The sequence below is a fragment of the Prionailurus viverrinus genome, chromosome E1 (genome assembly GCF_022837055.1).
Source record: "Prionailurus viverrinus isolate Anna chromosome E1, UM_Priviv_1.0, whole genome shotgun sequence".
Lineage (NCBI taxonomy): Eukaryota > Metazoa > Chordata > Mammalia > Carnivora > Felidae > Prionailurus > Prionailurus viverrinus.
The window spans coordinates 51157606-51180617 of NC_062574.1; the positions used below are offsets into that span (position 1 = coordinate 51157606).

Here is a 23012-nt window from a genome sequence, read left to right on the forward strand (position 1 = left end):
AGCATGAGCCAGGGAGGGGCAGAGAGCGAGAATCCCAGGTAGGCTCCACACCACCAGATGCAGCGCCACATGTGGGGCTTCAACCCCTGGAACTGGAACCGCCAGGTCGTGACCTGAGTGGAAACTGAGAACCGGATGCTCCACCGCCCGAGTCACCCAGGTGCCCCCGTCTGAAATGTTTCTGATTCCTGGTTCCTTTAGCCGGCTGACAGCCCATTCCAGCGATGCCGTCCAAGAATTGGATGAGCAACATTCGGAACCTTTGCGTCAGGTGACAGATAAGAACAGAGTGTAGGATGTGACCGGGGAGGCCAGGAATTGCACCCTTGGAGCTCCCTCCTGTCCGTCCCCGGCCTCTGGGTTCCAGTAGAATCGTGCAGCACCCTGTCTCAATTTTAGAATTTTGTCCACCAGCTTCGTTTGAGCAAACTTGTCCAAATGTCGGTGGAAGTGGCACGGTCATTGGTAGCTCTCTTTCTAGGTAAGGAGAGCCGGTGTTTCTGTGCATTTAACTGTGTGCCAGGACCTAACTGTAGGTTAAGTCCTTTTCCCTCACAGTAGCCCGGCGAGGTGGAGACCCAGCTTGCAGATGAGGCACAGAGGACTGGAGCAGCGAGGGGACTCGCTCTGGGTCGCACAGCTGTAGAGGCAGGGCCAGCGTGCGCCCGCAGCCTGGGTTTCAGAGTCCCTCCTGGCTCTGGCGTCATCGTCACGAGGGCCCTGGAGGAGCGTCCTCCCAGGAGGGGCAGGGCGGATTGTCATTCATCGCCAGGAGGGTGTGCGGGTCACGAAGAGACCGTCCATTTGAACACCTTTCTTGCCTCTGAAAACAGGTTTAGGCGTTTGGTTATTAAGGCAAAACGTGACTTAACACTGTGAGGTGCTGCCAGCGACAAACGAATCAAAGCTCGTGTGTCATCTTGTGGCTGCATTAATAGAGTGTGATGTGCAGAATGAGGGAGGGGATCGTCCTTTCTGTTTATCGGCTCTGTGTGTGTGTGTGTGTGTGTGCGTGTGTGTGTGTGTGTGTGTGTGTGTTTTGTAAGCATTATCTTTAAAAGGAACGCTCGCAAGTTGGAATTTATCCAGGGTGCTGGGCCAGGATTGTGAGGGGGTCAAGGTGATGTCAGCAGGGGAGGTTCAGCTGGGGGCTGAGCTGTGTGGCCTGGAGCACGGTCTTCCGTGGACAGTGGGGCAGGGCGATGCTTTCATAGCCGTCAGTCTTGTGTGGTGTGGACGCTGCTCTTACCCGAGTTTACAGAACAGGGAGTCGCGGGTGGGAGACGTGAAGTAATTTGCACAAGGTCTCCTGAACCCAGGCCTGCCTCCCAAGCGGCGGGGTGATCTGAGGAAAGGGGCGTCCTCCAGTCCGGGTTTTTGATCCCAGTGACAGGACAGACTTGGGCACTCCACGTGGTTCCTGTAGCTCTGATATGAGTGTATGCGTCTTTTCTCTTTGAGATGAAGGCGTATCAGTCAGGATCCAGCAGAGAAAACAGCATATCCTGGCTACTGCCACAGGGAGCGTCCGTAGGGAATGGGTTTCCGAGGAGCTGAGAGGGCAGATGGGGAGCCTGGAGGTATTTGTTACCGGAGGCAGGCCCCCCCGGGGCTGGGGACCCGAGAGGAGGGGTTGGAGTCACTAAAATCTAGAGGATTCGCGGAGGACCCCGGGAGCTGGGGTTCAGGCCACTGAGGTGGGGACGTGGGGGGTGGGGGGAGGCCGGCCACTCTGCTGGGCAGCACTGAGGTGCCAGCAGAAAGAGGAGCCGGGCTTGCTCCTGTCACCTTGTCATCTCCCTCTGGTGTCCCCATCCGGGAGCCCCGAGAAAGCCCCCTGGGAAGAACAGGTGGGGCTGGCAGCCCCCTGCCGGCATCCGCATCCTGAGGCTCCTCCCAGCTCCCAGCAGCTTCAGGGGTAGCGTTGTGACCCTGAGCTGTCCTGGCGCTGTAGCATCTTGCTTAATTGTCGTGAGCCTCTCAGCCTTGCCCAGATGAGGAGCCTCCAGAACTTCGTGGGCCCCTTCACATCACCGCCCCGACACGCCATCGGTGTGACCAGAGCCCGGGAACCACATGGTCACCATGGATGGGGTGGTACGGAGGAGGAAGTGTAACCTTTTCTCCCAAGGAGGTGGGAGTCGCGGCCCGCCCCGCGTGAGCCTTGCCCCTGACTTGTTTGCGGATGGGTCTGCCGTCGGCTTCCGCCTTGTTGTAAACCCCGCCGCCGGAATCTAGAGCATCTCCGTACCCTCGCGTTTGAAGTTCTCAGGTTGTTAACGCTATTTCTGTCCGTGGTTGTTCATTCCAAGATTCAGTCTCCCCCGGCAGGAGCGCCCACCGCTGTGCATCTGTAATCGGCTATTTTAGAAGGATATTTTCTCTATTTTAGAGGGATAACCGGGATTCTAAAGCAGTTGAATTGTAAATGTTCAGAGAAGAATTGATCACTCGGTGTGAACATAGCGTCCTTACTGCAGGCCGTGCTTCCTGATTGTTTCCTTCTCCAGGAGAATTTCTCTGGAATCACATGCACACGTTTTCCTCCCCCACCCCTTTTTACACAAGAATTGAGATCGTAGGGGCTCCTGGGGGCTCAGTCGGTTAAGCGTCCGATTCTTGATTTCAGCTCAGGTCATGATCTCACGGTTCCTGAGTTCGAGCCCCGGGTCAGGCTCTGCACTGATGGCATGGAGCCTGCTGGGGATTCTCTCTCTCCGTCTGTCTCTGCCCCTCCCCTGCTTGTGCGCTCTGTTTCTCTTTCTCAAAATAAATAAGTAAACCCTAAAAAATTAAAAAAAAAAATTGAGATCGTATTCTGGAAACTGTTTGTATCCTGCTTTTTCCACTTAACATCAGCTGGTGTGTGTTACCCTTACCATTTACACATTCTTTGAAGACTTGACTTTGAAGTTGTACTGTTTATGAGCACCTTTCTACTGTTAGGTATTTGGGCTGTTTCTGACTTTCAACACTGTGAGTAACGTCATGCTAAGGATCTCTGCGTGTAAATCTTTGTCCCGATTTCTGGTTGTTTTCTAGTTCAGATTTCTAGAAGTCATGTGTATATGCAAGATACAAACACAGTAAATGGTACTGACATATTTTGCAAAATTGCTGTTCAGGAGTGTGTTTTAAAATAGTATTGGTAGAAAATGTAAGGTGCAGTCAGGCCAGCAGGTCAGGAGACAGTTGTCATTGAAAAGATAGTTTTAGGGGCGCCTGGGTGGCGCAGTCGGTTAAGCGTCAGACTTCAGCCAGGTCACGATCTCGCGGTCCGGGAGTTCGAGCCCCGCGTCGGGCTCTGGGCTCATGGCTCAGAGCCTGGAGCCTGTTTCGGATTCTGTGTCTCCCTCTCTCTCTGCCCCTCCCCCGTTCATGCTCTGTCTCTCTCTGTCCCAAAAATAAATAAACGTTGAAAAAAAAATTTTTTAGGGGCGCCTGGGTGGCGCAGTCGGTTAAGCGTCCGACTTCAGCCAGGTCACGATCTCGCGGTCCGTGAGTTCGAGCCCCGCTTCGGGCTCTGGGCTGATGGCTCAGAGCCTGGAGCCTGTTTCTGATTCTGTGTCTCCCTCTCTCTGTGCCCCTCCCCCGTTCATGCTCTGTCTCTCTCTGTCCCAAAAATAAAAAAAAAAAAAAAACGTTGAAAAAAAAAATTAAAAAAAAAATTTTTTTAAAAGAAAAGATAGTTTTATTACTCACAGTTCCCAAGAGAAGAGGGCAGGCCCTGCCGCGGGAGCCACATGGGGTGGGGGTGGGGGGGGCTCTGGGGGTGGGGCAGGGGAGAGGTCAGAGGAGTGGGGGATTGGTGGGCGGGAGCTTTTACCAGGGTTTCTTCTGGGGGAGGCAGGCAGGCAGGGTAAGCAGCTTTCGGACTGGCTGGTTTGCATGTCGGCAGACTGGGGGGCTCAGGGGCCGCCCCGATTCGTCAGGTGCCTGGGCCCCTGTGATCAGGGCAGGGCCATGGCGGCCCCCAAGGTGGGAGGCCAGTGAAGGAGGCCCTGTGGCTGTTCGTATTGGAAAGGCGGTTGTGTGGTTGTGTACCGGCTGACCCCTGGGCCCTTGAGGAAGGAAGCATCGCAGTAGGGAGAACAAAACAGACGTGGTCCCCGAGGGTTTTCCGAATCTACACACTCACGGGTGGGCGGGTCTGCGTGCTTCTTTCCTAGCCTTGCTAACCCTCGGCATTGCCACTGAACGTATCTTTGCAGGTGAGGAGATACCTGAGCATTGTTTTTCAATTGCACTTTTGTGATTACTAGCACAGTTGAACATGTTTTCACGTTGGTGGGTCGGTTGCATCACTTCTTCCATGGTTTACGCCCTTGGCCCACGTAGGAGTAAGACGGTGGAACAGGTGGCCTGCCTGGCATCAGTTCTGGGTGACTCTGCGCTACGCTTACTCTGAGGACAGTTTTGTAACTCTCGCAGCCTAGGGGACGACCCCTTGGAAGTGTCCCTCCGTGCTCCGGTATGGACCCTGGCCTGTAAACCTTTCAGTCAGCTCCTCGGCTACAGATCTGGGAAGTGTGCTTTCCAAGGTCACTGATGATGCAGAATTGGGAAGGACAGGTGGTCATGTGGATGCCAGCATCCGGATTGAGCGCCATCTCGCGAGGATGAAATGCGGGTAGAAAGTGCCAAACGGAACGGGGACACATTGCAAGTCCTGCGTTTGGCTCCTTCCCTCCTCCCCTCCCTCCTGCTCTCCCCCCTGCCTTCCCTTCCTCCCCCTCTTTTTATCCACTCCTGTTTTTTCCACTAATTGTACCAACACAGATAAATGTTTAGCAATTCATGTGCAAAGGATGTTTGACTGCTGTATAGATTTCCATTCATGGGCCCCGCGTGCCTCGTTCACCCCGGCACTTGAGGCCACATTTGGAGGATCTCATTTAATTCTGGATGCTCTATTTTGAGAGACGTTCACAGAAACGACCAGATGCAGGGTGGGTGCAGGCTAGTGGCTAAGAGCCTGAGCCGTCTCTGGGAGCGGAGGCCCCTCAGGGAGGGAGAGTTGGAAAGAGCCGGGACCCAGAAGGCATTTGCATTTGCGAGGGAGGGACTGGCCTGCGGCTCCCCAGGGAGCAGACCCCGGGGGGCCACGGAATCCTTCCCCCGGGCCTTGTCATCTGCTCCTGCTGGGCGGCTCCAGGAGTCATTGGACGGACGGCGGGCCCTGTTGCTGGGAGGAAGCTTCCCGTGGAGGAGAAGGGGCGCCAGGTGGAGCTGAGTTGGGAGCACAGCCGGCTGACTCAGAGCGATCGATTCTTCCCTGACTCTGAGGATCGCGTCCCCGCAAGCCGGGTGCCGATACCTGCTTCCGGCGACTGATGCGAGGCCCCCGGAGAGGCCGTGCTGGTGCCTCCCTGGAGGCTGTGTGGGGCCGGCGATCCCGCGGCTCTGAACCGCACGACCCTGTGCCTCTCTGAGCACACGCGTGTGTACGCACGTCTGACACACGCGGTGACTGGGAAGACGGGGTGTTTTGAACGCGGGCCCTTTTTATTAGAAGATCTGTCAGAATTTTTCGCTTCGTGTACGCTTCCAGGGCACGTGAGAGCGTCTGTCCGTGGAACAGCGAGAACTGGCCGGGTCCACTGCCCCTTTCTGGGGCCCGGCACACTTCGTACGCAGGGAGGAGCCCGCAGGGCCCTGTCGCTGTGGGGCCCTGTCGCTGTGCCCACGGGGCCAGGTGGCTTCCCTACCCTGTCTTCAGAACCTGGGTCTGTGACCGCGGTGGTAAAACCAGCCGCCTCGGTCTGAAGGGAGGAGAAGTGGGGCGATAGTCGGGCGTCGTCCGGAAGGAGCTTCGAGTCCCTCAGAGGAAAGGCCCCCCGAGGACGTGGACGCCCGCACGTGCTCCGGCTTGTTGCCGCTCATGGCGAGCAGGGGACGCTGGACTTGTCCCGTCTGGTCCCTGTCGTGTGGGGCCTTGGATGTTTGCCCGGGTGTCCGTTTCGTTGAAGGGACCGGCCAGAGAGGACGTTTCCTCCGCTCCGGGCCCGGGCGGCTCACGCTCCCTGCCTCCACCGACCTCTTCAGCCTTCACGGCTGGGCACGGCTGCCTGCCGGGAGTGCGGTCCCCGCCTTTGACTCCGAACGCCTCTGGAACACGGCCCTGGCTCGTTCGGAGGTGGGCCGGACAAGGCAGGTTCCTCCTTGTCCGCAGGCCTTCAGCTGATCGGGCGAGGCCCACCACGCTCGGAAGCGCCGTCTGCCTTCCTCAGGATCCACCACGTTGGCTGTTCGTCCGGCCTGGAAACAGGCTCACAGAGGGATGCGGGACCGCACGTCTGGGTGCCGTGGCCCTGCCGACGAGGCACGTGACGTTAACCCCACGGGGGTCTTCCCGCAGAGAGCTCGGTTCTTGTACCCGCTGGGCCTGGGGAGGAGGCTGCCTGGGGGCCGCGCACCTGCTGCCGGGTCGCATCCGGGCAGACACACGTTTTTATATCCTTTGCTTTTCTTTTTGTCCTGAATGCAGTGTTCTTTCCAAGTTCTAGAGGGGAATAAATTAGCATCCTGAATTGCACTTAAATGAACCTTATGTTTTGTTGGTTGGGATTTTACCGAGAGCCGCAGAGAAGCTACTCACCTGGGGGTTCAGAGGAGCCTTGTGGAGTGCTGAAGTTTTCTTTGAGCTTTTAAGGTCAGAACACGTGGGAAGTAGAAGGAAAGATGTGTAAAAGCGTAAACATTCAGACTTTGCAGGGTGGCTCACAAATGACTGCCTTCCAAGAGGATTGGGGTCCCTGTGGCAAGAGCACCGAGGGGTTCTCCTGCCCACACGGAACCGAGGGCTCCCCCCCCCCCCCCCCCCCCCGCCGTGGGACCCCGGCTGACCTCGCAGGCAGCCGAGTCCGGCAAGAGCGCGTGTCCCAGGTGTTCCTGTACTTGCCGCGGTGACAGACGTGACAGAGGCAGCTCGCGTTTCTCCCCGTCCCCCCTCCTCCACCTCCTCGTGACCCCCCCCTTCCCGAGGGCCCGCTGACCGCCGGGTACCGGGACGTAAGTGCCGTCACTGTGGTGCTACTTCGATCTGTTATTTATTTGGGAACATTTTTTACCGTGGGAAGATGGGAATTATGTTTTGAACTTTGAATTAAATCAGATCTTTGGTAGCTGGTGAGTCATGACACTTTATTCAAATAAACGATCACAGATGTGTTGGGTATTTACTGACAAGATGCTTCCAAAGTTCAGGCATTTCAAATGAGCCACACATTATTTATACCAACCCGTAAAATACAGAAGGAGCACGGGCTGGCTTCGCTGGATTTTGTGTTCTTTCTCCCAGCTCCTTTACAAAGCGTCGAACCCAAAAGAGAAAGAGAATTTGCTTTTGCGCGAATAGTTATAGAAAGCTGGGTAAGGGGGTCAATTGGAAACTGAATTAAACCCAAATTACGTAAGACTGTTCTTAGTTTTATGATGTCTTGTTATTGTTCCCGGGCTCTAGCGTATTATTTTTTTTCATTTGCGTTCTGAAGCGCCCAGAGTCGAAGGGCCAGCGCGGCGGCACGTCTCTGCGGGCACCCTTGCCGTCATCTGTTCCCGTGGCTGATGACACCCAAGTCTGTGCGCCCTGAAGCATTATTTGGCTTCGGACGGTGGTGTTTCAAAGTGAATTTTATTTAGGACTATTTGCATATAGTGTAGAAATGAGACATTTTGTGATGCATACTTGTGAAGAGGAACTAGAGATTTACTTAATCTGGAGGTTATTTTTGGATTGGGTTTCAAAATATTTGGATGCCTGTTACACCAATCCTTCAGTGACTAGGAGTTCAGACACTGCAGTATTTATGAATGCCATGCGTTCTCAATCTGCCTCCTTTTACGATCCAGCCATACACGCGGTCTGCTCAGAATCCTTTAGCCCGGCGCATTCGGTACTGCTCTGAAGTGTCATGGTCCCCCGTCGTCAGTCGTGGTTGTGAACCAGCGTCCCCAGCGCACATCATAATGTTGTCTGCAGTTTGTCAGAGGAGCCGAGCGGCTGGGCAGATGGAGGGGCCGAGAGGCAGGATGCTGAGAACCTGTGAGGGGGATCAGTCCTCCGGTCCTGGCACAGCTTTGATTGTTTGGTTCGACTGGGAAGTCATACGTTAAGTTCTGCTTCAACCTGTCCTGATCTGTGCCACAGATGCTGGCTTTCCACAGGCCTGTATTTCTCTGAAATCGAGCCTGGGAGACAGCAATCCGTGCCTGGGTTGCATAGATTTGGCTAAAGTGAGACCCATGGGACCGGCCGGCTGCCGTCTCACCTGCCCTGGCGCTCCCCCCTGGGATAGCCACGTCGCGGTCCCAGCTGGCAGAGTGGGAGGCCACTTTCTTTGGGGCCAAAATCCTGCCCTCAGGTTTCCTTTTTGAGAAACTGAGAATTAAAGAATCAGAAGGAGGAAGAACCTTCCAAACGTTTGGGCAGGTGCAGCCTACGGGGCCCTCCTTTGTGTTTCCGGAGAGTCGGTCGGTCACTGTGATCAAACTGCTGTGTCTGCTTTGTGAGCCCTCACTGTCACCATTAGCCTTCAGGCTCCCGGGCGGGTACAGGAGGGCAGCCCCTTGGTGACTTCTGTCCCTCCGTCACACAGACCAGGCCCCGGGAACAGCGGGAAGGTCTGCCCCAGGCTCAAGTGTCGGACTTTTCCCTGGCTGAGGTGCACGTTTCCCTCCGTCGTCACCAGTCTGCCGTGTGTTGTAGTTGTTCACCTCCCCTCGCTGGATACAGAACATTCTCGATGGCGAGGAAGCCCTCCTTCCTTCCCCCGTCCGTGAACAGAATGCGTCGTACCTGGCCTTCAGAAAATGTTTCCTCGGGGGTGGAAACACGAGCCGGTCCTGCAGCCCTTCGTGAGTGTTTTTCTTAACCTTTCTGAGTTTTCCAGGTGTGCTCTTGATACAGAAAGCTACACAAGACACATACAGAGGGAGATGAGCACCCAGGACGCGACCCTGGTGCCGTGTGCCGGCCGTGCGCCAGAGCCCCACGCGTCGTGTGGCAGGAGCCCGTCCGTGGTGTCGCCGGGTGCGCGCACCGCTGACGGACTGCAGCTTGCTCGCTCACCCCCAGCTGTGGGGACACGCAGGCGGCTGCAGTTCGTGTGTCCAGATCGGCGCTGCTATGGACGTGTCTGTGCACGTGTTTCAGTTAGCAGATATGTGGACTTCCTTCGGGGGGAGGCAGATGCCTAGGGGTGGAATTACAGGCCACGGGCATGCAAATGGTCATTTCTAGAAGATTCTGCCAGGTGGCTTTTCACAGGAGTCGTTCCATTCTTCCATCGGTGTGCGTGCGATCTGGCTGCGCCGTGTTCTGGCCAGCACTTGTTTTCACGGAGACGTTTTTGTTGGCTTGTATCACATTGTGATTTTCATTTTCACTTCCTCTGTGACTAGTGGAATCGAGCCCCTTTCCATAGACTTACTGGCCGTTTGGTTAGCCTCTGTGTGAGATGGCTGTCCCGGGTTTTTGGCCATTTGTCTGTTCAGTTGTTTCTCATTGGTTTGTAGGTGTCCTTTGTATTGTAAATTAAGTCCTTTTTTAATGTGTTTGAGGTATGACACATTTCTTTTCCTACTCTGTGACGTGACTTCTCAATCTTTTTATGGACTCTCTGGATAATTATATTGTAGTTGAGCGTGTAATCCCTTCTCCTGTGGTTCATGCTTGTGTTCAAGTCTTTTTCTACCCTGAGGTCACGACTTTGTCCTATAACATATCCTAAAGCTTTATAGTTTTGTTGTTTATATTTAGATCTACAACCAAAGTGATCTAAGTCCCAGAGTGCGGAGGGAACTTCTGGTTCATATCTGCTGTCTGGCATAATTATTCATAGTGTCCTTTTTCACTTTGTAAAGTGTGCAGCTTGGATGATCAATTATACTGTACGATCAGACTGTTTTGCCTACCTCGCATTGGTTCTTGCATATGGTGTGAGGTAGGGGCCCACTTTCGTTTTGTTCTGTATGAATATGTGAAGAGGTCCGGCACTTTGTGTTGCCAGGGGCTCTCATTACTTCTCTGTGGTGCTGTCTTTGTAGGGTATGTGCTTGGGTCTGATTCTGACCCCTCCGTGCTGTTCTGGGGGAATTGGTTTGTCTCTGTGCCAGCATCACTCTCTGTGGCTTCATGTAATCTGAAAAAGCAAACGGTCCCATCTTGACCCTCCTCAAGAGCATCTTGTCTTGTCTTGTCCCTTTACATTTCCATATACATTTTAGACTCAGTTGGTCAAATTCCATAGAGGGGGCAAAAGGACCTGTTGAGATTTTAGTTGTGGTTTAATCAAATCTATAGGTCAATCGATCATTTGAACAGAGGATTGATGTATATATTTCAACATTAAATTTTCTAATTGTCCATGTAGAAGTCTTTTGTGACTTTTGTTGAATTCCTAGATACTGGAATTTTTTTAAAGTTTATTCATTTATTTTTGAGAGAGAGAGAGAATCCATATGTGTGTATGCATGAACTGGGGAGGGACAGAGAGAGGGGGGAGAGAGAATCCCTAGCAGGCTCCATGTTGTCAGCGCAGAGCCCGATTCAGGGCTTGATTCCCTGAACTATGAGATCAGGACCTGACCCAAAATCAAGAGTCAGACACTCAACCAGCTGAACCACTCCGGCACCCCAGATGCTTGAATTTTTAAATGCTATTTTGATGCTGCCTTAGACATTTTGTATTGTTTGTTCTAGTATGCACATTTTATAGTGTTTGCAGTTGATTTTATATATTGATTTAGTACCCAGCCACCTTGCTGAGCACTCTTATTGAACATTTATCCACATATTCTTTTGGATTTCTGTAAACATAGTCATAGTCTTCTGCAAGTAATGACAGATTTGTTTTTTTTTTCTGTTCCAATCCTTATAGTTTTCCTTTTCTGTTAAAAAAAATTTTTTTTTAAGTTTATTTATTTATTTTTTTTTGAGAGAGGCAGAGAAAGCATGTGTGCGCCCACAACTGGGGAGGGGCAGACAGGGAGGGAGAGAGAGAATCCAAAGCAGGCTCTGCACTGTCAGCATGAACCCAGGGCGTGACCCTGCCGAGATCGAGACTCAGACGGTCAACTGACTGAGCCACCCAGGCGCCCCTTCCTTTTCTGTTTTTAACTGTCTTCCGTTGACAAGGACTAGTGTTGTGCAGACGTGGGGCATTCTTAGTTTGCTTCTCCTCTCAAAGGGAGAGCTTTCAACCTTTAGCTATTAAATATGATTTTTGCCATAATTTTTGATAAGACTAAGGAAATTTCCTTTTCTTGCTGTAAGAGTTATTTTTATAATGAATGGCTATTAAATTTTACTAAATACTTATTCTGCATCTTTTGACATGATTATGTTTTTTTCTTCTTTGTTAATGTGGTGAAGTGCACGCGTGCGCACACACACACACAATCATGGGTTTTTTTTTTTTTAATGTTTATTTATTTTTGAGAGAGAGAGAGACAGACAAGACAGAGCACAAGCAGGGGAGGGGCAGAGAGAGAGGGAGACACAGAGTCGGAAGCAGGCTCCAAGCTGTGAGCTGTCAGCACAGAGCCTGACATGGGGCTCGAACCCACCAACTACGAGTTCATGACCTGAGCTGAAGTCAGATGCTTAACTGACTGAGCCACCCAGGTGCCCCCACACTGTGTTTTGTTTTGTTTTGTTTTGTTTTTTTAACATTTATTTATTTTTGAGACAGAGAGAGAGAGAGCATGAACAGGGAGGGGTCAGAGAAAGAGGGAGACACAGAATCTGAAACAGGCTCCAGGCTCTGAGCTGTCAGCACAGAGCCCGATGCGGGGCTCAAACCCACAGACTGTGAGATCATGACCTGAGCCGAAGTCGGACGCTCAACCGACTGAGCCACCCAGGTGCCCCCCCACCCCCCCGCTGTGTTTTTAATGGTGAAACTTATCTTATGTTTCAGGTAAAATCCAATGTGGGCATCATGTCTTATGCTTTTTATGCATTGCTAGGTTTGTGGTTTACTAGTGATTTTTTAAAATCTGTGTTCTTAATGAGAATGATCTGTGTTTGTTTTCTTCTACTTTTTTTTGTTGTTGAGTTTTAAGACCAAGGTTATGCTAATATAAAAAATAAGAGCTTGGGAATGTTTTCTGTTTTTTTTATTCTCTGGCGTTCAGTAAGATTTATAGAACTTTCTAGCTATTCATCAGAGTCTAGAGTTATCTCTGTGAAAAAGTTTTTGATTGTGACTTTTTTTTAAGTGGTTATGGAAATTTTCCTGTTTTCTATGCCTTCATCGTTTTGGAGAGCTGTATTTTTCTAGGAATTTGACGTTTTATCTAATAAGTTAAAAAATTTAGTGACCTGACGTGCTCAAATTGTCCTGTCTTTTCATTGTATGTAGAGCTTGCTTTTTTACTCTTGATAGTGGTTATTTGAACCTGTTCTCACCGCCTACTGCAATTTCTGATGACACTAGTGATGACATTAACGCGTGTGGCTGTTTGCTCTTGCAGCACGAAATGCGTCAGCATTTGCAAGGTCTGCATAACCCAGTCTTTTCTTCTTGATGACCAGGGTGCAGTGTCACCAAATGCCCAAGAGCCACTTAAAGTACAAGATGGAACCTCAGATTTTAACGTGCGGGTATAGAAAGAGTCTTGGGACAGTTTCAGATACTACACTGCAAATAGCTTTTGAGAAATTGCCACTTGTTGAGTTTTGGTGTAATATCAAAGGAAGTTGACAGTTATTTGAAGATTACTTGTAGATGTGCAACACATACTTGCATGAGGCTGGGTTTTCTTCATATACTAAAATCCAAAGAACATGTTGCGACAGACTGAATACGCAAGCAGATGGAGAATCCTGCCTAGTAAGAGAGATGCTGAAACGATTTACGAAAATAAACATTGCCGCTCTTCTCATTCAAGTTTCTTTGTTGGAAGGATAGTGTATTTTAAATAAAAATACGTCATTTATTTTAATATGTAATCGGTTTGCAATAATCAATTTTAAATGAATTAACAAAGGTGAAAAAACCATCACTTTTAACTTGCGACGTGACGCGTCAATCGGTAGTTTTAATCGGCAGAAGCTTTTGAGGTCCTCTCTGATTTTTAGGAGTAATGAAGGGGTTCTGAGACCAAAATGTTTGAGAATTGCTGGTTTAAAGAAACAAAAATGGGGGGTGCCTGGGTGGCTCAGTCGGTTGAGCGCCTGACTTCGGCTCAGGTCATGATCTCACAGCTCTGTGGGTTCGAGCCCCACATCGGGCTCCGTGCTGACGGCTCAGAGCCCGGAGCCTGCTTCGGATTCTGCGTCTCCCTCTCTCTCTGCCCCTAACCCACTTGCGTTCTGTCTCTGTCTCTCTCAAAAATAAATAAACATTAAAAAAAATAAAAATAAAGAAACAAAAATGGTATGTATTTCACGATCTTTCGGCTTTCTGAACGTAGGAGGTGAACTTGGGCTTCTCAGTTTGACACTAGCATTTCCTGCCGTCAGAGGAGACAGCTTTCGGTGTTAATGTTCTTGCAGCATCATGTTTTTCATGCAGTGCTCGCGTTTGGGCAAAACTGTGCTCCTTGGCCATGCAAACCCAGCACGGGAGCAATGCTTTGCAGTATTTTTCCTTCTGCTGCCTAAATCAGAAAAGTATTATGCCCTCCGTGTGTGTGAAAGAGCTTGTCTGAGGGCTGTGAGCACAGTACAAGAATGAAACCGTTAAAAATCAGCAGAGAACCAGCCATTACTGAAAATTGAACATTTTAATTAAAAATATCCATCACAGGGTGGCTCTTCTCTTCCTTTATTTCTCAAGTGTGGCGAACATTAATAAGCAGGGTTGCGCTTGGTGCCGTGGTAGATTGCCAGTTGGCGAGTGGGATTTCTTCCCGTGAAACACTCATAGATAAAAGTCTGCAGCATCTGGTCTTGTGACAACTGTCCCTTTTCAGTGTCGGCTGAAGCGTATTTCAGAAGTTAGAGCCGGGAGGCTGTGAGAACTGAGGGGAGAGCTCGGTAAACGCCTGCCGTGCCGGTGTGGGCCTCGGAGTCAGAGAGAGAGAGAAAATACCCGAGTAGGCGTGAATTCGCCGCTAGACATTTCTGTACGCTTAGTTTTTCACCTGGCTGAACTGATGGGTCGACCTGCTGTCTGGGTGTGAGAGGCGCCCAGGTGTGCAGAAACACTCCCTTCTGTACCTACCGTTCTGCCTCTGAGAACGTGACCGTTTCCCCCCAGAATCGTTCTGTTGGAACAGGCAGAAGGGTTCAACGTCATGATTCTTTGTTTTCCTGTTCGTGTATGTGTGTGCGTGCGTGTGTGTGTGTGTGTGTGTGTGTGTGTGTGTGTGTGTGTGTACATATATGGCCTGGTTTTTCTGCCTTTGTAGTTATTTTATGCTAAAAATGACTTGGATGCTAGAATTTAAAAATTTTTAAAAACTTAATGGGCTGATTTGGGGTTTTGACTGCAGTGCAGCAGTGGGATTCAGTTGGATTTTCTGATTCTATGAAAAGAAACTGACCCTGACACCAGCCCCCAACTTTTTCTTAAACATCTAGTTTATGAGCTCGGGAAAAAAGCAAAGAGGGCAAGTGGGAGCCTGCGCACCTGCAGTAACAGTCCCGATGTCCGCCAGGAGGACGTGGAGTGCCGTGGCCAGCGGCTCCTGCGTGGGGGTGCGGTGGGGTGCCGCGCCGAGCAGCAGCGTCCTGGGGGAAGCGTTTGTGAGCGCGGGCAGCCCCTGGTGATAAGGTGTATGGGACGTGGTTTCGGCTTCCGTGTTTTTACCAGTATCACCGAGCTGTTTGGACTTTTCTCCTAAGGGTTTTGGCCATCAGCCCGCTGCCCTGCTGTGTAGGGATGCCACGTTTGGGGAGATTTTGCTGGGAACTTTACTAAAATATAACTAAAATATTTGCTTATCTTTTGGGCTGACGTAAGCTTATGTCTTGATAACCATGTCTATGGTTGTTATAGTTTTCATTTTATTACCGTTTAAAATCAAGGCCGGGGAGGCTGGTTTGAACGTTCACGCGGTCTCAGGTTGGAAAGGGTTTATTAGCTTGGATGTGTGCCGTGAAGGAAAGCATGCTGGAGACCGTGGTCTCCCAGATGCAGTTTTTTGTTTTTTTTTTTTTAATGTTTACTTATTTTTGAGAGAGAGAGAGAGAGACAGAGCAGGAGCAGGGGAGGGGCAGAGAGAGAGGGAGACGCAGAATCCGAAACAGGCTCCAGGCTCCGAGCTGTCGGCACAGAGCCCAATGTGGGGCTCGAACCCACGGACCGTGAGATCATGACCTGAGCTGAGGTCGGACGCCCACCCGACGGAGCCACCCAGGCGCCCCTCCCAGATGCAGTTTTGTGGGGCAGCTATTTTGTTCACATTTTGTGTCATCAGTATTTGCATTTCATTTTAAGGAAATCCGATTATTCCCACTGTGTCCTTGGTCTCCCACCTTCCTAGCTGGGATTGGAACCAATAATGGAGGACTGACCTATCTGTACTTTGTAAAGGTTTGGGGAAAAAAAAAAAAAAGTGAAAAAGAAGTATATTTATCTTTTTGGCTAATCAGTTATAAAGTTTTCTTGAATTCCCCTTTTCCCTCTCTTCCCCTAATTCTTCAAAGGCTGGCAGCCACTATTAGGCTCCAACTGTTTGTTTTGCCTTAGCAGCTGTGAGCCCACTTGTGGGCTGGCACATTTGTGGTCTTTGGGAGGGACATGTGGTACCCTGGGTTTACTGGTTGTTACGGAACCATCCGTGGTGCGTCTCTGTGGTGGGGGGGGGGGACTTATATTTTGTTTAGCTCATTTGTTAGATTGTGTAACTTTTTGGCTTTATTCCTTTATCCTTGATGACGCTGTTGTGTTTAGGAACTCCCGTCGAGAGGGCATTTGGATGCGGTTTCAATTCTGCCGGCGCGAGCCGATGGAACCCTCGCGGAGGCGGAGTGTGCACGCTGGAGTGGCGTGGGGCCTGGCCGCCGCGTCCCAGGTTCACTGAGCTTGTTTTCGGAGCCCACTGCAACTTCCTCCTACAGGAGTCGAGCAGCTCTGGTTTGGGGCCCGGAGGCCTCAGTATCCCTGGTTCCTTGTGAGGATGCTCACGTAGCCACAGCCACAGGCTGTATCAGCAGATAGCTACCGATTGCTAACTTCTTTTTGGCCCTGTGTGTGTTGACGCTGGAGGGGGTTTGAAAGGAGGTTAAAACGTAGTTTTGTGATCTTGGGATCCAAATCAGCAGAAGCATGGCATACTGTTTGGGCGGAGCCCTGGAGTCTGCCGCAGACGCGGGGCCCAGGTGCCCAGCAGGAGGAGCAGAGCGGAAGGCTGGGTGATGCATTCGGCTGGGGCCCAGGGGGACCGGTTCTGGTTGCAGGGAGGATGTTGATGTGATTCCCAGAGGAGACAGGGCATGGCTTTTTTGTGGGACAGCTGGGGTTCCACGTGGCTGGGTGTGGGTCACACGGGTTGTAGAGCAGGGCCAGCCTGAGGCTTCCCCAGGGCCAGGTGGAGGAATTCGGGCCTGGTCTCGTAAAGGCAGTGGGGGGCAGTGGGGATTTTTGAGCAGGCAGAAGCCGTGTTTCCTTAAGATCAATCTGAGCCGGGCGTGTGGAGATCCGTGGGGCCGGTGGGTGCTATCAGCCGGCGCTTGCTGGGTGCCGGTGGGCCCCGGATGGTGGCCCTTTGAGAACAGAGGATCAGAAGTGGGGATCGAGGCGAGGAGATTAAGGTAGGGAGGCCTTTGGACGAAACCAGAGCCTTTGACAGCTTATTCGGTAGAAGCGATGGGGTGTGGGGGAGGCCAAGGCAGTGAGTGGGAGAAAAATAAACTCAGACTTCTGGGCTGAACTGTTTTGGATATCGTGCTGTTCCGTGGTCCTTGTTTCCTCCTGGGAGCGGGGAGGGAATTGAAGAACTCTAAGGCTGTTGTGTGTGTTGGGTGGCAGAGTCCTCAGTGACCCTTTTGCATCAGGGCGTCTAGGGGTGCTGACTCAGTGATTGCTCATCTTTTCCGAGGATGGCTCTCCCGTATCTTGGTAGTCCCGATTTCTGGAGGTCCTTTTACGCTTTGAGCTGGGTGATCATGCTGACAGAATGAGACCTTTCTGCATCTGGGATTCGTGCACCGCTGGCATGGAGCAGAGGACGGGACTGCGGGGAGGGAGTGGCCGAGGGACTGGCGCGGCCGCAGCAGAAACCCGGAAGAGCCGTTCCGCACGCGGTCTCACCGGGAGGCGGTCGGACGTCGGAAGAAGCTCCTCGCACTTCCGCCCCTACGCTGGGTTTACAGGCTGTTTTCGTGGAGTGGTCACTGGGAACCGGCATGGTGTGGTGACGCAGGCCGGTCTCTTGCTCCGGGGCCGCACTTGGAGGTGGACGGGGAGGCGAGAGAAGTCTGGGCCCTGCTTCTGGCGGACCGCGCTGTCCCCAGACAGCCAGCGATGTTGACACTTCTGCTGAAAGGCGGGGTGGGGTCTCTGTTCCCGCCTCGTAGATCTGCCCCTGTGACCGGGGGCCGCGGCATCTCAGAGACTGGGTCCGGGATGGCCTTCCCTCGGGTCCGCTGGGCTTCTCGTTGCTGGAGCGGCCACCTTGCTGCCCCCGGCCGATGCTCACCTCAGGCCCCAGACGTGCGGAGTGGAGGCAGGCGGACTCCGAACGTGGCAACGTGGCTGACTGACACCACTAGGCAGGGGAGCCTGTGGGACAGCAGTACATAACTGGGACACGTTTTGGAAGCTGGAAGGAAGCTGGTGTTGCCACGTTGAAATCCTAAAGCCTGTGGCGCTGGCCTTTGGACGAGGAGACAGGGCTTGCCGGGCTCAAGCATGAACCCCCTCCTCATTCCCAGCCCGATCTCCACGCAGAGGGTCCTCACATGAAGGGGCACGGCCTCCTTGGGGACAGGGGCCTCCAGGGGCTCGCGGCCCGCCTGACGCTCCCCAGGCCCGGTCCCCAGGCCCTGTCCTCCGCCTGTCCCCGGGAGTGGGGTGGCAAGGGTTATTGATGGATGCCCCCAAAGTGCACAAAGTGTGTAAAGAAATGCTGCGTGTGTCTGGACGGGGAGGCAGGGACACGGCACACAGTGCCTGGCCCCCCGAGCTCGGGCCTGGCCCCCCGAGCTCCCGAGGGGAGGAGGCAGGCCGAGAAACGCACCTAGATGCGAACACCGCTGCTTTCTGGGGCAAACGGAGCATCTCCATCGGGGCCTCCCGGGCGGCCCATGTGGCCGTGGTCTCTAGCCGGAGGGGGCCGTGTGAGGGGCCTCATCCCACTCTGCACGTGATGTGGGCCCGGGGACCCTGGGCTCCGGGCTGGGGTGGTGATCCCGTGGGCCGTGGGGCCCGGGGCAGGTGTCCAGTGCCTTGTGTACGTGGAAACGTGTGGCGGGTGCCGTGGGGTGGCCTGGCGGGTTGTGTTTTCCGGAGAGGACCGCTCGGCGACTCCCACCCCGTGTGCCATCCCTGTGGCGTCGCTGGGACACTCTTGCCATTGAGAGACCACGTCCCTTTTCTCTCGCCTTGGGTCTGGGCCCCCGTGGCCATGGTAGAGATGATGCTCTGTGTCTTGGGGACAGCAGACAGCACGGCTTCTGTCAGGTTCTCTTAGGGACACCCGTGCTTGGGCCCAAGCCACCAGCCGTGAGGAAGCTTGGTCCAGCCCCCCTGGGGACCCCACATGGGGAGGCCATGCACCGGTGTTCCTGTCGTCGACACGTCAGAGAAGAAGCTTCTGGGTGGTTCCAGCGCAAGTCAGCAGCCTTTGCGTCTTGCCAGCCGAGGCCCCAGACGTTGTAGAGCAGAGACCAACTAACTGTCCCCTCTGCCCCTTTCTGGATTCCTGACCCGCAGCTCCCCCACCCCCACCCGCTGTGGGGCGGTTTGTCGAGCCCACCGTCCCGTCCCTGCGTCGTGGCAGGCGCCCGTGTGTGCCGTGGGGGTGGCCACCGGGCTGGGGAGTGTCGCCGTGTCTGTGGTGCCCTCCCGCGTGCTCTCCCTCGTCTGGCGCCTCGTCCCCAGTTCTCCTGCCGTCGGTGGGACCGCTGACTTTCCCGGGGGCCCATTTGTATCAGCACCCACGGAGGCCTCGCGCCTTGTGCTTTTCCGTGTTCGTACGTTCCTGGGTTTCTTCCTGATGCCCGGTGATGGTAGGGACGAGCACAGTGGTCGCCCGTCATGCCGTTTATTTTTGTTGCAAAAAGCACGTCTCCTAATAAGAATAGTCTCACTTTTACCCAGGCGATCCACCTGGGGACTTTGTTGAGTCAATTGAAAATGATTTTAATCTAACCGTTCTGCCGTCACGCCGAGAGAAACGTATCGAGAAGCTGTTAAAGCAGTGACAGCACGGGATGAGGAGGATGCGGCACAAATGGTGATTGTTTTTCAGAGCTTAAGATCTAACTGAAGGTCTGATTTGTAATCAAGCACTGATAGGCAGTAAATCGAGGGGACTGGGGAACAGGACACCTTCTGATTGTTGTTGTACAAATAGGGTGCATATGGTCAGAGGTCCCCAAGGCCACCGCCTCCTTCGATGGCTCCCTGGGGGGACGGTGGGACTCAGCCCCTAGCGTTCACGGCCACAGTGACCACAGTGAGAGGAGACAGCAAAGCCACAAAGGGAAGAGGCGCGCAGGGCAGAGTCTAGCGGGTGGGCACAGGCTTCCAAGCGTCCTCTCCCGGGGGAGTACCCGGACACGCGTGGCTCCCCTGGCAGTGGGTGAGGACAGCGCGCGTGGAATGTGGCCACCAGGGAAGCCCAGTAAGGATTCAGCACCGGGGTTTCTACTGGGGGCTGGCCACGTAGGCAACCCGTGCTTGGCACAAAACTTCCGGGCTCCCAGAAGCAAAAGCGGTGTTCCAACGAGGCCGTTTTCAGCTGAGCTCTGAAATGTAATCGTAGCCACAAAAGGGAAGTTGCAGGTATGTTGGGAGACGACCAGACTTAGGTTTTTAGAATTTCATGTTAAGTATTGGATGAAAATGGAACTTTCCTGAGCTGCTCTTCTGTGCAAGTGCTGAATACTGGCAGGGAGTTGCTTTTGTGAGAACAGCACTGAATTGTAACTAAATATTAACTACCTATAAAATATATTGCATTACCAAAGTGTTTAATGTGATTTCCTCCGTCTTTGTAAATGCAGGACTGTCATCGGACAGAGTAACGAGCTGGTGTGCGGACGGGAGGGAAGCAGAGAGCGCTGCTCCAGGGGCCTGTTGGTGCCGAAGGTGGAGGCCGGGGTGCCACAGGCTTCCCTGCGGAGGACGCCCGGGGTGGGGGGCGGGGCTGGCCTGGCCAGACTCCCGTGAGCCTCTTCTGCCCCGCTCCCTGCTCCCCGCTCCCCACTCCCCTGTCTGTGCTGAAGTGGACGCACTCTTGGTGTCGGGTCTAGAGAATCGTGATTTTGGTGGACTTCCTTTCTTTGGGGTTCAAGGAAAATATGGCTAAATAGGGTTTAAAACGCAGGTCTTGAGGCATGGTCCTAGCCCACAACACCCTCCTGTGGCCCTGGGGCTAGAGGTTTAAGGGAAGGTTTTGCTGAATCTCAAGATTAAGCTTGTAGCCAGGCAAAGAGGAAAGAAAGACTTTTTTTTTTTTTTTAGAGTTTTTATTCAGTTTGACGGAGAAAAAAAGTGCGAGAGTGGTAGGGGCAGAGAGAGAGAGAGAGAGAGAGACAGAGAGAGAGAGAGAGAGAGAGAGAGAGAGAGAGAGAGAGAGAGAGAATCCCAAGCAGGCTCCGTGTTGTCAGCACAGAGCCTGATCCCGGGCTCAGTCCCAAGAACTGTGAGGTCGTGACCTGAGTCGAGATCCAGAGTTGGCCGCTCAGCCGCCTGAGCCCCACCCCCACCCCGGCGCCAGAGTCCGATTCCTGACAGCTTGGGGTGGGGAGGTGGGAGACGAGGAGGACAGGGCACGTGAAACCCTTCGTGAGCTTCAAGAGGACGCGTCGTGTGGCTGTGGCGCCTGAGAGCCCCGGGCAGGGCCCTCGCGCGACAGCTGGAGTGGACGCTCCTGCCTGGACGGCACCCCTTAAGTCTCCGCTCTCGACCGTTCCAGACAGGGTGTGCGGCTGCAGGGCTCACGGGGCTGGGCTGCCATCCTGGCCATTTCGCTTGTATTTGTCTGATTTTCTTTTAGAGGGGACACTGTGGGAAATTCTTCCCCTGAGGCAGACTTCAGGCTTCTGTCTCTCTGTCTGCCCGCCCACCCGTTTCCTTTTGCCTCAACTGTTTACCTAACGGTTCATTCACTCATCATCAGTCAGTCTTTCTACTGTACGTTCTGCCCGCCCATTCGCTCACTGAGCGTCTCTCTGTGTACTTCCTGTCCACGTGTTCACTCGTGATCTCCTTGTCTGCACACCTGTTTACCTACCCACATCCCTGCCTGCGCACTCGTGCATTCGTGCGTTCATTCCAAGGTCTGTCGTGTGTGTGTACCTCGTAGCGGTCAGGAGGGCCCTCCTCTGATGAGACCCCACTCTGGAATTCTAGAGGGAGCCACGCGGATTGCACGTTCATTCATTCTCCAGTGAGGAAAAGACCTTACCGATGAGGTGAGTGAAAGGTGGCTGTAGATTCCGTTTTAGCAGCTGAGTATGGCGCGTGTGCACAGTGAGGGAGCGTGTGCACAGTCCTGGGGCTTTCTCCAACTCCCTACTGAGTGAAAACAGTGTGAAAACTTTATTACTGTGTGGCTGTTGATACGATCACATTTTAGTTATACGTGGAGGCAATTTTGGATCCCAAACTAGAGTTTTAATAATATGTAAAAAATATCTTAATGGTTCTGATCTCATGTATCAATAGTGTTTTTTTAAAAAAATTTTAATGTTTATTTTTGAGAGAGAGAGAGACAGAGCATGAGCAGGGGAGGGGCAGAGAGAGAGGGAGACATAGAAATCAAAGTGTTTTTTTTTTTTAATTTTTTTTTTTTTAACGTTTATTTACTTTTGAGACAGAGAGAGACAGAGCATGAACGGGGGAGGGGCAGAGAGAGAGGAGACACAGAATCTGAAACAGGCTCCAGGCTCTGAGCCGTCAGCACAGAGCCCGATGCGGGGCTCAAACCCACGAACTGTGAGATCACGACCTGAGCCAAAGTCAGACGCTGAACCGACTGAGCCCCCCAGGTGCCCCTCAAAGTGTTTTTTAATTGCTGTGTATTTTAGTTTACTGGTTGGTTATTATTTTTGTGCCCTTTCATGCTTTCTAATGGTTGAATCAGGATTCAAACTCATTATGCTTGACTTCAAAACCAGTGGTTTGCCCATCAGTTTCCTGAAGTTTCTTGTGGAGTGTGTGTGTGTGTGTGTGCACACGTATATATATCCATCCATACACACAACGTGCATTTATACACACACACACACACACACACACACACACACACACACATATATAAAGTTAAATTTGTTTTGGCCTTGCTTGTTTACAGGAACTGGGGAACATTTTGTCCCCTGGCACCAGTCTCGGGGCGGGTCTGGGTCCCTCGGAGACACGGCCCCGCACGCGTGCTGCTTGCTGTGTGTCCGTGTGCCTCACGTCTGAGTGCCCCCCGTATTCATCCCTCAGTTAAACCCTTGTTCGCCGGAAGAAAACAGTTTTTTTTATCACGCTTCTTAAATAGGTCGGGCTTAAAGCTAGGTGAGAGGGTTTGTCTAGGCTGTCTACCTGAATGTGGGACCGAGTCGTAGGGCGTGTGCGTTCCCCAGGTGGGTCCTGTTGCCAGAACTCTCTCCAGAGAGGAAGATCGCTGATGCGCCGCATCCCGGAGTGTCCGAGGGCTCCCGTCTGACCACAACCTTGCTAACACTGTGTGTTCTCGGACTTGCGGCTGGTCTTCCCGTCCCATGATGTGGATTTCCCTGAGAAATAAGGAGGTCCCGCATTTCTTGGTGTGAGTGTGTGTTGGCCGTCTAAGTTTTTTCTGTTGGAAATCGTAGTTCTTTTTCGTGTTTTCGTCTTGTTTCTTAGTATTTTTTTCTCTCTTTTAACCCCAGAATTGATGCTAGTACTTTGTCTGGGTGGACA

General features: G+C 52.6%; 1 protein-coding gene across 2 annotated transcripts in view; it reads left to right on the plus strand.

Moving 5' to 3' along the window:
- The window catches only part of RPTOR (regulatory associated protein of MTOR complex 1), a 335785-nt gene that overhangs the window by 33347 nt on the left and 279426 nt on the right, over nt 1-23012 (plus strand). Inside the window, exon 1 of one of the 2 annotated variants that reach the window (XM_047834017.1) lies at nt 21411-21535. The exons of the other annotated variant lie outside the window; for it this stretch is intronic. The gene's annotated coding sequence lies outside the window, so the exon portion shown is untranslated. Of the gene's footprint in view, nt 1-21410; nt 21536-23012 lie in introns of those variants that run through there. 2 annotated transcript variants of the gene reach the window in all.